At 29.6% G+C, this 12,230-nt stretch overlaps 1 long non-coding RNA gene across 1 annotated transcript; it reads right to left on the bottom strand.

The window, feature by feature from the left end:
* Positions 1 to 997: 997 nt before the first annotated feature.
* Positions 998 to 6,675, bottom strand: LOC128388957 (uncharacterized). Its single transcript, XR_008325380.1, has 5 exons — positions 6,421 to 6,675; positions 5,723 to 6,186; positions 4,054 to 4,182; positions 3,636 to 3,837; positions 998 to 1,230 (listed from the first exon to the last, which is right to left on the bottom strand). It is a non-coding gene; the product is annotated as an uncharacterized LOC128388957 (long non-coding RNA).
* Positions 6,676 to 12,230: the final 5,555 nt, after the last annotated feature.

The following is a 12,230-nucleotide window of genomic DNA, read 5'->3' as shown; positions in this document are numbered from 1 at the left end:
ATGGTAAAGAAAAAAAGGAAAGAAAAAGAAGATGATGCGAAATGATCATGAGTAAAAGATGATGGAAAACTCGAGGTTGGGCAACTAATCGATAAGTTGAGTCTTTTCGACCAATGAGAGTTCATGTTGCCCCCTCTCGAAAGATGAAAAGAATAAAATAAAACCAATGATAACCTTCATTCATCTTCATTCATCTTCCCAAATGATACCAGAGATTGATGATAATACGTATTACATGTTATCTTTCATCATCATCTTAATCTCATATCTCACATGAGAATCACATGAATCTGTTTCAATGAGAATCATCATTATTGTTATTATATAGTTTACATGATAACCTATAATAGAAATGATTAAATCTAAATCGGAATGATCAAGAGATGATAAAGATAATTGATAATCTTTGTGACAATCGATATCCTCATCATCCATTCATTTAGAAGATGCATTGATTTTTACGCTTCTATTCAATTCCATTCAATTTCATCTTGTTGATATTCCAGAGGATCCACCTTAATTTACCACCTCTATCATCTCTCTCTCTCTCTCTCTCTCTCTCTCTCTCTCTCTCTTTTCACCTCCTATTTCTCTTCTTCATCCTTATCCTCATCCCGATTCTCATTCTCTATCTTCATCTTGGTCTTGCTTTTCATCCTCAAATTACACACACAGAGATTTAAAGTCTTTTATGTGACTGATAATCATCATGATAATAAAGATAATGATTGTGATTTGATTTGACAAATGGTAAAGTTGTCATATCGACTTTTGATGTGATGATGATGATTATGATGATGATGATGATGGAAGATGAATAAATAAATGAGTAAATGAATGAATGAAGATAAAGAAGAGAAAATTTGTAACCCAATGGGATCGATTATGAATAACAATGTGAACACTGTTATTATTCACACTTGTAGTAACCTCTAAATTGTGACAACATCAACACCCCAATAATCATCGTGTCTCGTAAATGACAACAATCAACTCGTAAAGTTACAAATGAGTTTATTGTATTTGTCCATTCGATTGTTGTTATCATGTTGTGAGTCTCTTTCAATTGCGACATGTTTATCATCTTCTCTTCTGGTTCCTCTTTATGTGCAGTATGTTTGGTGTGTGTCTTTTTCTCCTTTTCTTCTTATCCCCTTCTTATCATCTTCCATCGTCCATCGTCCATACTTATTTTCGACAGTTATTCGGCTTCACAGGTAACGCTTTTACCTATTATGATGAAGAGAAATAAAGATTATGATAAATATAAATGAATACGAATACGAATAGAGGGATAAATAGAGAGATGAACAGAGCAGAATAGAATAGAATATTAAATGAGAAGATGATGAGAGATGATGAGAGATGATAATGAGGCACAACGGAGTAAATGAAGCTTACAAAGTCACACATTAGTGTAAATTGTAATCATAATGTTAGTATATTAAATTACGAGTAAATGAAAAGACCAAGAAAAGCTCAAGTTCATTGTTGGTAAATTGTTGTAATCAAATGATTACAACTGAGTGTTGATCATGTTTATGGTCAACGTCATCTCGCTCAGTGTGATATCAGGTCAATATTATGACGATCCAATTAATGGTTAGTTTATGGTGACATAAACAACCAACATCTTCATCTTCATCTTCATCACTCTCATCTTGCTCATCATCATCACCTCAGGTAAATGCAGATCAACATGTTATTGTATTGGAATCAATTGAGAGACTCAAGTGTCTTTATAATCACAATTTCAATGTTTGCTTTTTCTATAATAAGAATAACAAGAAAATAGAAAAGATTGAGAAGATAATGATGAAGATGAAGATGAAGATGGAGATGGAGAGATGAAATGATAAAGATCTAGATTTATCTTCTCTTCTCTTTCCAGAAGAAAAAGAAAGAGATGAGAGATGAGAAAGGAGAAGGAGAAATGAAAGGTTGTCATCTATTTTTCTTCAATCACAACATCATCATAATCATTAACACGATTTTTATCCTTAGAAAAGAAAGAAAAGAGAGGAAAGAGAAGATAATGATGATGGAAATGATGATGATGCTTATTTTGGTTTCTTTTTGTGACATACTTGAAGAAAAAGTTGGCAAAGAACAACAATATTATTGGTATTTGATGGAACCCAAACTAATCAATAATTAGTCTTCAATTTCATAGTTACTATTCAAGAACCATCATGATTGTTATTGTGATCAAACTGAAGATGAAGATGAAGATGAAGATGAAGATGATGATCAGTGAGCGAGAGGTTAAAGGTGTAAAATTAAGCTCCATGATTGTGGCGATAATCATGTTGAGCTACTTCACGATTTTAAGTGTTTCTTCAACAAGAACAACATTAAATCTCTTCAATTACTCCAACAACTTATTCTCCTCTAAATGTTGTTAACATAAAAACAACTTTTTCTTTTTGTTATTCTTTACTTTTTATTAACTTGATGAACCACAATATTTTTTATTCTTTTATTTTCTTCATCTTTTTCATCTCAATTTCATTCGTTGGTGTTTCCAGTTTACTCTTTATCTTTTCTCCTCCTTTATCATCCTCACCCTCATCTTCATCTTCATCTTCATTTTATCTCTATCATAATCATCATTATTACGAGTGTTCCCTTTTATTGTAATCAATTGATTGACCATCGTTTATGTTCACGCCTTTGATTGTTTTCATGTTTCATTTGAGAAAAAGTTGTAAAACAATTGATCACAAAATGAATTGGAAAAGGTGACAAGATGATGATGATTATGATCACGGTGATAAAATGATTCGTAAGATTAGGTTACAATGATGTAGACGATTAAATAATAAAAGTGAAGTAAAAAAGAGCAATCAAAAAGTATTGGGTAGAAATTCAATAAATCATCAAATTAACTTTACGATTTAAGGTTAACCTTTCATTTGAAAGGTTGAAACCATAAACATTATTATCAACACAATTAACGTAAACATCTTAAATGTAATAACAATCAGATTAAATCATTAAGATAAGTAAGACATTTTTACTTTCATTTCCGTTTTGTTTCTCATCTTTATTTTATCGTTTTTTTTCATTGTTTTTGTTGCTGTTAAAATCTAAACAGTTGATTAACATAATTAAATGTTCTTACTTCAATGGTAACAATTTATGAAAAGAAAACAACAATTAGTTGATCAGATTGATTGGGAAACCAATAGACTCACTGTTTGTTCAATTCTCATCACAACTGTGATCAGATTTCATGTTAATTCATTTGAATTAATCTTCAAGAATCAAAAATAACAAAACGGATTAGGAAGTATTAATAAGGGTGAAGATGAGGATGAGGATGAAATGAGATAAAGATGAAGATGAAGATGAAGAAGATGAAGTTGTCATTGAAGAGTATGAACCAAGTGATGAAGATGAAGGATTAGAAAAAAAGCTGATGGAATCAAAGTGAATTGTTTACAAAAAGAATTAAGAAATTCAATTGGAGACAATTTAATGTTCACTTGTAGTAAGTAAACAAGAAAATAACTACAATTACAATTTAGTTTCCTTTTATCAACACACAGAGACACAACTTTATCATCTCTCATCTCTCACATCTTCATCTTCATCTTTATCCTCATCCTGATCTTCATCAAGAGTTGACTTACAGTATAATCCATGTTTCATTATCATAATGACCATGAACTGGTTACCAAATAAAGGATTGTCTTTACCATCCACATCTTCGTCCTCGTCTTCATCTTCATCTGCATCTTGTCATCAGTTGATTAACTATTTGAATATCTACTCAGTTTGAATGAACTCAATTCTTTCCGTGGATCAATCAACATTTCATTGATTATTCAGATTCTGTGGTTACAATGAACATGAAAATCGATAAAGTGAAAAAAGAAAGAGTCAAAATGATGAATGAAAATGTTGTCATAATATTGAGAGTTTGTGGATCGGATTATTAATGAGAACAAATTTTCATAATATTCAAATGTAATGTTACTATTTGATAAGATTCATGGTTCTTAGTCAAGGTTTCACTTGAATCTGTGCTCAGTTATCATGTTTACTCACCAATTAAGGTTATTTAATATTATTTACATATGTGAATGTAACAATTGATAATCCAACCAAAGTAATCAAAGAGTTAATCCTTGTACCATGAAATCGCTTGTTTAGTATTCACATTAAACTAATCAAAATCTATTGTGGATTAAAAAACAAGAATTGGAAAAAGGAATCAAATTAATTGATCATCATGTCCAATATTTCACATGGACAATTTGATTGGGTAAAGTTTCCAATCTCATTTTGTTCATTTCATATAATTAGTCATGATTGTTATTCAAAAAGTTGAAAATGAATCGATTGATTGATTGATTGATTTGTTGGTTGGTTAATTTAATTCCCATGATAAATTGAAACAAATTTGAATATAATAATGCAACAAATTATCACCTTAATTCAAGTAATTGCAATGATTGAAAGATACAAAAAAATCATCAAGTTAATAATAACAACAAGAAAAAAGTTTCTCCAGGTAAACTGAATCAACTCTAATTGTAAACAAGTTATAACAATTATCTTTTCACATAACAAGTACTATTCATATTAATAATATCATCATGTTGTTACTTGAAAAGCTAATCATCCAATATTTTAGATGATGACGATAATGATCAAGATGATGAAGATGATGAAGATGATAGAAAATAAAAATAATCCAATACAAATGAAATAATAATAAACGAATCGTATTGATAAATGTACAATATTTGTACACAAATGAACAAATTGAGTAACATTATAATAGATTAAATTCAAACAATTGAATTCAATTGATTGCAATCAATCAAAGAAACTCAACAACAATTACAGACTAATTAGATTTACTCTTGATTATAATCAATCTTATACGTTGTGGATCTATTATGTTAATAAAATCATTTACATTATCATCGAATCTTCACCATCATCATCATCATCATCATCTTATCTTCTTCTTTTCATCTTCTTTTCATCATTTGACTTTAGAAAGATTTTCTTGCTTCTTTTGTCATAACAATTCAATGTTTCATCCAATAGTTGTTTCCATATGTTAAATGAATCAATGATCAAAATGATGATGATGATTAAGTTTGTACAGGTAACATAAAAAATATTATTACACAAATGAAGATGAAGATAAGAATCAGTTAATCTGGAAATGTATCTCAAGGAGGAAGATGAATATGTGTGTGTGTTCATTGTGTCCACAGGGGAGGCCCTCATCTCCCATTGAGATGTTTTCAGATTAAGACTCAAGGTTATAAGAATTACATATTTCTTTCTGTTCGTAGGAACATAAAAACTAAACTAAAACTCGAAAAGTACAACAACGTAAGTCGCAAGTGAACATAATTTAAAGATTGGTGAAAATTTCATGCATCATTAGGCCGAAATAGGAATATCTTTACTCTTTCTCCTTTTATCTTTATCTTTGCATCTCTATCAGATTAGTAAATAATAGTGAGTATTGGATAGAGAAAGAAGGAGGAAGAAGAAGAAAGAAGAAGGAAGAAGTAAAAAAAGAACAGAAGAAAAAAGTAAATAAAAGAAAAGATGAAAATGATGAGGATGAGGATGAAGAAGATAAAGACACAGGTAGAGAGTAAAAGAGAGCAAAGGAAACAATAAGGAAGAGGAATAAGTTTATTAAGAGTAAAGAGGAAGATGGAAAAAGACAAAAAGACTTAATCTTTACCTTGACTTGTCCATTTGAACCAAAGTATTATCATTGTTGTTATTGGTGTAGGAGGAAGATGAGGTGATGATAATGATCAACAGGATGATATTTAGTTGGTTCGTTTGTACACAATTTGCTTGTTAATTATCATCGATATTACAACAATCACCTTGAAAGAGATTTAGATATTTATATACTCGAACACTGATTGAGTCTGTTCAGGGTCATCGTTTTATCTTATTCATCATCTCTACTTGTCCAGTTGCTCTCGTTGTTCTGTTGGTCATCTTGTTAACCCCTTGTCCTTTTCCTTTTCCTCTCCTTTCCTTTCCTGGCTTTTGTTGTCCATTTGAAGGGCTTAAGAGTTACTTTGTTACAAATAATCACAGGGTGATAATGAACTAGTCCAGGCTCTAAATGGATGGTAAATGGTTTTTGGCTTCATTTGATTGACCAGAACACAATCATCATCTAATGTAACCCTAAAGAAAGAAACAAAATACTTTTGGTTAGTCAATTTTGTACACAAACAATTGTTTCACTTTCTCCTTCATCTCTCCACCAATAATCAACATACAATTGAGGGAGAGAGAGAGAGAGAGAGAAGGAAAAGGTGAGTAAATTACAATAATATCCCGAGAATAAATAAACAAAACATAAGAATTATAAAAGAAAAGAAAAAAGAAAATAGTCCCAGATGAAGAGTAGAAACTCACCTTTGATATAGAGAAAAAATAACAGAGAAATGAAGGAGAAAAACATGGAAAGCGGATTAACAGAAGAGACGAAGAAAAAGAAAATGATCAATATTGTTTATCTTGGATAATAATCAGTTCTTATTGAAGATAATTTGACAAAATAATGACCACAAATTAGACAATAAATAAACAACAAATTATAAAAAGAAACCAAATCACAATTAATGTTCACCAGGAAAATGAAGGAAACAAAACAATTAGAATAAGAAAAAAATTCATTTATGTTTACATTTTTTCTATTTCCTTAAATTAACACCAGAGGGCGTTCGTTGTTGGAAATTAATTATTTCGGTTGGGAGATTAACTCTTAACTTGTAATTACTTTTTGGCAACAATTAAACGGTAATGACACATAAAAAGGAGAGAATTTAATTGAATTGTAAACTAGAAAAAAAAATTTTCGATTTGAATAGTATGGGAAATGATAAAAGATTTAATAATAGATTTGATTATGTTTTTTTTCGTGTTAATTTAATTTTCTATTGAATGTAAATTAAATTGGTAACAACTTTTGATCATCTTCAATGGTTATTGATCATCACAATGATGATAGATTATCTTCTGGGTGTGAAAATAACAGAAAAATGTATTAACATGAAAATCTTTCAACTGGGAGTGAATTTTATTTCTCAACATGAGATGAAATTTCAATCTAATTTTATGGTAAACATTGTGTTCAGTTTCCAAGTCAGAGGAAGATGAACATGAACATGAAAGAGAAGAAGAAGAAGAAGAAGAAGAAGAAAAGGAGGATGATGATAAATGATGATAATGGACAAGGATTGATGTAAATACTCAACTTACAGGTTACCGGATGATATTTATCTTCCTTTCCCCTTCGCACCCCAATGAAGATAATGAGGATGATGGAAACAAAAAGCTTTTTAGAGAAAGAGAAGGGAAGAGAGAGAGAGAGAAAAGAGAGAGAGAGAGAAACTGTTTCTCTTTGAGATTCATTGGAAATATGAAGAATATATAATGAGACTATGAGAAGATTAACAGATGACTCTCTTTGGATGAGGAACAAGATGAATGAAGATAAAGGGGAAAAACGAAAAAGATATGAAATTATTTCACCTTTAAAAGCATTTCTACCTTTTCTCTTCCTCATCTTCTTCCTCCAACAAACTAATGATACTTTTAGATGATCAACATTTTACATTGAAAACACTGATTCCAAATATAAAGTTACCTTTATAATCATCAGAGTATTTGTTATGCTAACCTTATATTTCACTTATCATCATCTCTCTTTTCTTGGTCTCCCCTTCATCTTCATCTTCATCAGCATCATTATTTGAAGATAATGATTATGATTATCAAATTCCCATGTTGATGTTGATCATCATAATCATTTGTAAGTAATTAGGATCAGGATTCTGATAGAATATGAAAACTTGGTCTTTATCTTTTCCATTTTTCTATCAAAATATTGACTCAACCACAAAGTACAAATATCTTCATGTACTTTGTGTCTTCCTCATCATCTTCATCTCGTCCTCATCCTTATCCTTATCCTTATCCTTTTTTCCGTGTGATTGTAACCATATTTTGATTTATTCTTATATTTCATAATCTGATATGTGACATGGTTCATATTGTCATTTTGATCTTCGTCATTATCTTGATCAACCTTTTCATCACAAAATCATCTCCTTGAAGATTATCTTCTTCATCTTCATCATTATCCTTGTCTCTTCTTTCTTGTCAACATAAGATTCAATTGCAATAATAATTTAATCTCAATTGAATATTGAATAAGATTCATCAGGTTTGATGTTCAATGGTTACAATTATCAGAATGAAATGTGAGATAATCATCATTATCATCCTTATTGTCATCTTGATAATCTTGATCATCGTCATCTTCATCTCCTTAGCATTTGTCCTAATCCTTTACATACAAAATGCTTTTATGTGGACAGGAAATATTCATTAACAGTTATACTCATGATTATGGTGAAAACAGATTAACAATTAATCAGTGAACAGTTTCAAAGGAATGTAAATATTAGAGATGATGATAAATTATTATCTCTTTTGATTAATCATCTTCATCAAATAGAAAATCATATCTGTTGTTATAATAAAGTAAAAGCATCAAACTGATCCGATTAAGTTTGATGATAATGATGAAGATGAAGATGGAGATGAAGACAAAGATGATGATGATGAAGATGAAGATGGAGATGAAAATGAAGATGTAATTGTAAAAAGATTTCAATCAAAGATTATGATTAATATTTTGTTCAATTGATTGTATTAAGTTTTTATTGTTGTTTGAAAATAAACTTAAAAGTGTCTATTGTTATTATCTTCAATTAATGTAATATAATAAACAACTTGGAGAGTTAATAGTTTACAGATTAACTGACCACTCGCCATCTTATTATTATTTACAAGCTTATCCATCAATTCAATTGACACCAATATCACGGCCTCTTTTGCCTTCATCTTATATGATCGTCGACTAATGAACATGTTTAACTGGTCATTTTCTGCCTCAATTAATCTTCAAGAAACTGACCTATTGATTTTTCTGTATTTCATTGAGTTGATCACGAAGAAAGAGAGATGATGATGATGATGAACAAATAAGATTGAAGATGATAAAATATGATCAAGATGAAGATACAGATGAAGATGAAGATGCTGAGAGGAAGGAAGGAAGTAAAGTAGAGTAACAAGAGTGAGAAATAAGATGATAAGGATGATGAAGATTCTGAAGATGAAGATGAAGACGAAGACGAAGATGATTAGAGTATTAAATGTAATGAGTTTGACAGGTTCTTTGCTCAACTGTTATCATTATTTTCACTCAACTTGTCAATTGAATGGAACGAGAAAAAAGAGATTGAATAAACTTCACTCTTACCTTTGACCTCTCCCATTTGTTGGACATTGAAGAAAATGCCAATGTGTTTATTTCAACCAAACGAAATGAATGTTTTATTTTCATTTGTCACCAAAGATTAACATCAAAGATAAACAATCAAAATATGAGAATCATCATCAGATACTAAGAGATAAAGAGAGAGGAAAATCTCTTCTTTGGTTTTGTCTTTCTCTCAATTTGTTTGCGACTCATCTTCATCTTCATCCTCATCCTCATCTTTTTCCTCTTCTCTCACACTTTCTCTTCATCACTTGAATTGAATGAAAAGACTTGATAGTTTATCATCTTCATCATTTATTGTTACTGTTTAATAATAACATTGATTTGAGTCTTTTTTTTTCTCACTCAAACCATTGGATCTAAGAGATTAGTGGCTTAACACAAAACGGAAGTAACACTCAACTTTTTTATCTTCATCTTTTCGTGGTAAAGACTTTCACTCTTTTTTGATGGACGTGTTAAAGTGGAGATGATAATGATGATGATGAGGGAGGAAGAGGAAATGATGAGTTAACATTAGAATGATACTTAAGCTTATTCCTCAAATGATCAGCTCACGAGTGAAATTTTCTCTCCTTCAAGTTTGACATGAGGAAAACTACTTGCAAACAATTTATCACAATTACTTATCGCAATTAAAAAAAAACTCAAACAATTTAATTGATTGGAGAAAAAAAAATTAATCAAACTCTATGTTAACTTGCAAACTCACCAAAAGGTGGCACTAAATGTTTACAATGAAACTTTTACAAGAAAAAAAAGTTTTACAAAATTTTAAAGGTTCTCATCATTGATCATTAAGTTCATGATGGAATCTGAATAACCAACTGAAAGGAAATGAAAATCAATTGTTTAAATAGAGAAAAAATAATCATAATCTTTTTCTATTGGAGAAATAGAAACAAAATGACAAAAGTTCACCGATTTGAAACAAATTCTCGAATTTTTTTCTTCTCGAAATTAGAACTTGAAAATTTCAACTGATCAACAATCAACTTAATTACCATTGAAAATAAAAAGGTATCATTATGATTAAGTAATTATGATTAATGTAATTCCAATTGATAAACCATAAGAGACACACCCAAACAATTACCTAATATCAAAACCAAATAATCAACTAATATTATGATTACATTTTGTATACTTTAAATGATAATATGATCAAATCAATTGTCACCAAGAATCAAGGATGAAAAACAAAAAGCCCTAAGGCAATAATTCTGAGAGTATCAATCAATTGATAATATAAATATCACAGTAAAGATATTGAATTGATATGAAACCAAAATGAGATCAATTGATTGTTATCCATTAATCAATTGATTAACCATTTCGGTGATGAAGAAAAAAATAATAATCGAGATAATTTTGTAATTTAATCCAATCCGTTGATCGAAACAACAGTTTGAATCAATGTTTTTCCATGGAAAATGCTTATCACCATTTACCGTTAATCTTAACTAGATGAATACCCATCTGATGTGTAGCATGCTGATGATAATACATTAACCATGTAAAAGGAAAAATGATAAAGATGAAGATGAAGATGAAGATGAAGATGAAGATGAAGATAAGGAAGACAAAAGAGAGAGAGAGAGAGAAAGAAAATTATTTCTTTTTCATTTTCTATTAATATATTATTATTACTCTTAATATTGTGATTATTATTTCAAGCTCATATTTTTTACCATCATACCCTCAGGCAATCATCATCATCTTATTGAACCTCATCATACCCACCAAATAATAACAATCACTTCATCTGATAACTTTATATATATTCATCATCATCACCAAAGTATATTATTAATATATTATGATGATGATGATAAATTGTTATCACCTTTATATCACTTACCATGTAAAATGTCAAGGGTATTATTATAATGAATGGAAAGTGCTGATTGTTAAAACTATCCTCATCTTCATCATTATTACTACATATCGTTTATTTTTATGTATGTTGATTGTTATTGATTTTTTTTTCTTCGTCATCTCGAACTTGTAGAAAAAAAAAGTTCTATTCTTTCATGTTTTTCTATTATCTAAATGTTTTCCTTATATATAAACCACTTCGAGACACTAGATTTTGTTGGATTATGATTAAGCTGATAATGGATTAAGTGTCAATGTTTTGATAACAATAAGAAAACATAATGATAGAAACACCAAGAGCAATCGTATATATTGAATATAATATGTATTACAAATCGTTGTAATCGTCGTAATGTTCAAGTGTCCAATTTTGTGTACAATTGAATTGATGCCCCGAAGTCGAGTGGTCCAAATGTTTTTAAAGGGATCAATGATAATGATGAAGATAAGGATGAGGATAAAAACGAGAAGAAGAAGAGGAAAATATAAAAAAAATATAAATAATCTGTTCCGTTGTAAATACTAAATGATAACAAATGATAATAATAATAATGATCAGGATAATGTAAGTCCATTGATGAAACTTATTGAACCATCATTATGATTATGATACATTTAAAGGTGTGAACAATTAAGTTTAATCATTATCAAGATATTATTATGATAACATTGATGATGATAATGATATTGTCAATGGGATCATGTACCCATGTTTGTTGATCCACCAAAAATCACAATTGGATTGGCACTTTTTTTTTCTTCTCATTCTATTACTTAAATGTTAATGTATTCTCACCTAACAATCTAACCAATTCCACTTGATTGAAGTTTAACAATCGTTTATGTATATTGACGATTGACGTGTTTTCATTTTGTCTACTTAACACCAAACAATTAACAACAATGGACATTTTGTCTTCGAGCACGTTGTATACAATACACTTAATCATCTTGTTAGAATCATTAACAATCAAATATACTCATGGATTCTATG

The sequence above is a fragment of the Panonychus citri genome, unplaced genomic scaffold (assembly GCF_014898815.1).
Source record: "Panonychus citri isolate SS breed McGregor unplaced genomic scaffold, ASM1489881v1 Contig00104, whole genome shotgun sequence".
Lineage (NCBI taxonomy): Eukaryota > Metazoa > Arthropoda > Arachnida > Trombidiformes > Tetranychidae > Panonychus > Panonychus citri.
This window is presented reverse-complemented; position numbering and strand designations above follow the sequence as displayed.